Here is a 1,234-nt window from a genome sequence, read left to right on the forward strand (position 1 = left end):
TTGTATGATTTATTATACAATAAACATATCAATAATAATAATAATAATAGGGCCAGTTTTTCAGTGCCAGCTGGCTGATATCTGATTGACTGATCTTAGTTTAAGCCAGCCAGATCGGGCGTTTAAACCACTGCCGTGTACTGAAAAACTGGCCCTCAGTGGCAGCAAAGAACGTAGATAACAAGAAGGGACGACTTGTTATAATTGTAGCGAAACTTGTTTCATAACCTTTTTTGCGCAAAATGAAAACGATTATCTGAACGCTCGAAGCGCTGCCACCAAAGAACGTAGATAACAAGAAGGGACAACTCGTTATATTTGTGGCGAAAGTGCGCAACAGGGGCGTGCCTTCTCTTTTCATCCAATCAAAAAACGCACTAGGGGAAAAGAGAAGGCACGCCCCTGTTGCGCACTTTCGTCACAAATTTAGCGAGTTGTCCCTTCTTGTTATCTACGTTCTTTGGTGGCAGCGCTTCGAGCGTTCAGATAATCATTTTCATTTTGCACAAAAAAGGTTATGAAACAAGTTTTATTCCAATAGTTTACATAGTAAGTCTTTTACGTATATAGTTTTATGTAGAATTATTTAATAAATTTCGTTTTACACTATACTTTTTGAAACTATTTTGAGCTAATTATTTTTTGTTTCTCAAACGCAACCCTGCATGCTTGAAAGGCGTGTGTACCAATAATTTCATCCCTGGCATATTCATCCCCGAGGAAGGCAGTCGACAAATTCACCCAAGTTTGTTTACTGGTTATATTCATGATGCAATAATAGAGGTGTTAACTTCTCGCTCTAATTCCGCCGTATTGACTGCCTTAGCTGAGATAGTGTTACTTCTTTAACAATTCTTTGCCTAATAATATAATTGAATATATTTTTATTTTTTTTTTCAGTATACACATTTTTTTTTCTTATAAGGCATTTTATCTTATTTTATTTCATTTCAATACGAACATACTATAAAAAAGCAAATTTGGTTTAGGAGAAAATGTGAAATTTTATATTTTTCCCCAAATGGGGCTTAATTTCTTCCCGTTTTTCTTCTCGTTCTACTGAGCTAAGGCAGTGTCAAATCGGGCTGTCACAATTGATATCACCTTGTATTTTTGCATCATGGGCTATATTGCGGTTTAGATACGATTTTTTATGTATGTAACCCCTCTATCGATGTATGCTGTGAATACTTGCCCTAACCACTATTACTTCATACACTTGGACATTTTTGTA

This window comes from Rhagoletis pomonella, unplaced genomic scaffold (genome assembly GCF_013731165.1).
Source record: "Rhagoletis pomonella isolate Grant_MI unplaced genomic scaffold, Rhpom_1.0 Rhpom_scaffold_00003, whole genome shotgun sequence".
Classification (NCBI taxonomy): Eukaryota; Metazoa; Arthropoda; class Insecta; order Diptera; family Tephritidae; genus Rhagoletis; species Rhagoletis pomonella.